Raw genomic sequence first — 3,216 nt, forward strand, 5'->3', positions numbered from 1 at the left:
CCCCCTGGAGACCCAGCCTTTACTAGCACCCACTGACCACCTCCTCCTCCCTGGAGACCCAGCCTTTACTAGCAGCCACTGGGCTTCTGGCCTCACTGCTCCCCCACCCTCTGCTCAAACCCAGTGGCTCCGTGTTAGTCCTGTTACGGGCTGCTGTTCTCCAGGTTTCTGTGTTTGCTGTACACTTGCCCCTTGACAGCTGGCGGCTGCCCTGCACACCTTCACTATCACCTCAGCGCATTCTCCCGGACACGACTTCTTACTATCAAACTAAGTCCTTTGCAGCACAGCCCACCCCCACCCTGCTTTACTTTCTTCTTAGTAAGTGTTACCATCTAACTGGATTTATTTCCACTTTTAAGCAAATCATTTCATTATCCCCATCTTCCTGCAGGTGAATGTTAGCTCCGTTAGATCAAGGACTTAGGTTAGCCCTGGTTCTTAGAATTGTCCCACCATGAAAAATAGTCTTGGTCTGCTGCATGAACCCTGACAACACAACCCTGTTAGGGGGCTGGGGGCGCAGTATAAGACAGGGTTTCTCTGTATAACAGTCCTTGAAACTGTATAACAGGCTGTCCTGGAACTCTATACGTAGACCAGGCTAGCCTCTAAGATCTGCCTGCCTCTACCTCCCAAGTACTGGGATTAAAGGCTTGTGCCAACACATCCCATGCAGCTCTTGACAACACAACTCTTAAATCCTACGTTAACTCCTAGCCTATCAAATCCTAATACAGCTAAGCAAATTGGGACTCAGTGGCTTTGTCAACTTGACACAAGAAGGAAGCACCTGGGAAAGGAATCTCATAGAGGAAGTGTCTAGGTTAGGCTGGCCTGTGGACATGCCTACGAGGATTTCCTCAAGGGGTCCGTTGGAATGGGAAGTCCCCTCTTGGGGGCAGCAGTGTTTCAGGAGCCTGGGCCTTGGACCACATGGAGAGGGGAGGAAGCTGCTCTCAGCTTCAGGTCTCCGTGATGACAGACTGGAGTCGCCAGTCTTTCTCCCTGGAGTTGTTTTATCCCTGCAATAGTAAAGGAACTTAGCCTCTAAAAGCCCCAGTCTCTGGGACTGGGAAATAACATCCCCAGTCTCACGGAGAAAATCCTTGATCTTGCAGGCAGCAACTCAATTGGCTCTACAAAATGTGCCGAGTCCTTCACTCCTTGTCGTGTGGCAGTTCTCTCCCACGTCTTTCTGGTGTCCTATAAGACATTAGCTTATTGTAGGAGGGGGAGATACCTTTTTGCTTGACAGACTGCTGTGTGTGCAAGGTACACTCATTAGAACTGCTGTAAAAATACAATTAACGGACACACAGCTAATGTGTGTAGACAAACAAGACTTGCTTCTACATCAGATCAGCCTAACCTGGAACAGTGAGGACCCAGGGCATTTAACTTCATCATCACTACCAAACTTAACAAACGCATGCATTTCTCATTAAACTCCCTATAAACTAAAAGGACAGTGGCACAGGCTCTTGCATACTGCCATATGCATAAGTCTAGAGAAACAAGTTCAGGTGACAAGTTGTATCAATAAACAAAAATCTTAAGGAACACTACCTTTGGATGGTAAAGTGGTGCTGGTGTGAAGTCTTGGGCGTCTCCGATCCCACTTACTCTGCCAACTGTCTGGACTTAGGTTAATTTAGACTCTGTGCCTCAGTTTATCTGCAAATTACAGATGGTATTTGTCAGGATTGTTGCAAAGGTTTAAAAAGGAACATCATTGGGCACAATATCTGACATGAAGACAGCCAGCTGTTACTGTAACATAAAAACCACCATGCCACTGATGGCGCCCTGGGAAGCGCCTAAGTACCAATGACACGTTCTGAAGAGTGAGCAGTGCTACTTACTCAACAGTACACACTTACTACATTCTTCAGCCAATTCTAGATTCTGTGGAACGCTGTTAAGAATAAATATCTTTCCCCTAAGACAGTTGTTGGGAAATCCAGAGAGACACCAACTGCTTTTTAACGACGCGTGTCAAGTGTGAAAGTTCATGATCGCCTGAGGCCTAAGCACAAAGTGCAAATCCTGTCTCACCGGGGATACCCTGGGCACTGTGACAGTCTGGGCAGATCACACGCACCGCCACAGCGCCCATGCACGCCCGGGCTGCGGACTCCTCCTGAGCCGCTAAGGACTTGACAATTCCTAACTGCTCTAAGCTCTGCATCCAGGCCTGGGAAGGACGTCGCCATTGGGCTAGGTTGGGGCATGGGCTGTCGGAGGCTCCCCAGTACCCGCAGGCATCCTCTGCGCAGCCACCCAGGCCTGACCCGGGCCCTCCCGCCAGCATCGCGCGCCGAGAAGCCACTCGGACCCGCGCCGGGCTCCACGGCCCCGACCAGCTGATGCCCGCTGCCCACCGCCCAGGCCCTGATACCTGCGCCCACGGCAGCAGTGACGGCAGCAGCTCCTCCTCTCCAGCGGTGGTGGGCGGGGCGCGGACGGCCACAGAGGTGAAGCTCGCGCGGGGCAGAGCGGCCTCGCGCCCCGCAGCGGCGCGCCCCCTGCAGACCGGAGGTTCGTACAGCGGCTCAGCCTCTCGCCTGCATCTTGCACATTCATCCCTTTTTCTAAACGTACGTCCCATTCCCTTCACTAAGTAGAAATTTAAAAGGCAGAAACAAATATATTAAGTGCCACGCGCATTAGTTCATTAGTTTCTGGCTGCAGGAGAGATGTTTAAAATCTGAATCCACAGGTTAGCAAATTAATGGCTGACGAGTCTACTCAAAGATATGATCCTGACGAGTTATTGTCAGATAGAATGCTTACACCGCACTTATAAGGGTTCCATGACTTATAGTGACATGTGTACAACCAAACCTGAAAATGATGATACATTCATGTACTGGAACATTCTTTCACACAATGTCTCCCCTCTCTCTCTCTCTCTCTCTCTCTCTCTCTCTCTCTCTCTCTCTCCTACTTATCAACTCCAGTCATACAATCAAGGTGACTTCTTTTAAACACTGTTCTCTGAATTCTAGAATCATCCACCCCACCAGATGACCCTGTAAGGTGTTATCCATTCAAGAATTCCATCTAAGCTCCCTCTGTCCCCACCCCCTTGACAAATAGATGTTTAGCATTATTGCCTGGCTTGAGGAAATCTCACATTTCTTTCACGTAAGAATTATAAGAAGGCTGGAGAGACAGTTCATTTGGTAAAGAACTTGCATTGCAAGCATAAGA

At 49.6% G+C, this 3,216-nt stretch overlaps 1 protein-coding gene across 1 annotated transcript in view; it reads right to left on the reverse strand.

Moving 5' to 3' along the window:
* The window catches only part of Ankrd46 (ankyrin repeat domain 46), a 21,137-nt gene extending 18,671 nt beyond the window's left edge, over positions 1–2,466 (reverse strand). Inside the window, exons 1-2 of the mRNA XM_028767698.1 lie at positions 2,402–2,466; positions 1,570–1,677 (exon numbers count right to left, since the gene is read on the reverse strand). The gene's annotated coding sequence lies outside the window, so the exon portion shown is untranslated. The remainder of the gene's footprint in view (positions 1–1,569; positions 1,678–2,401) is intronic.
* Between the last annotated feature and the right edge of the window lie 750 nt (positions 2,467–3,216).

This window comes from Grammomys surdaster, unplaced genomic scaffold (assembly GCF_004785775.1).
Source record: "Grammomys surdaster isolate TR1022 unplaced genomic scaffold, NIH_TR_1.0 63, whole genome shotgun sequence".
Taxonomy (NCBI): Eukaryota; Metazoa; Chordata; class Mammalia; order Rodentia; family Muridae; genus Grammomys; species Grammomys surdaster.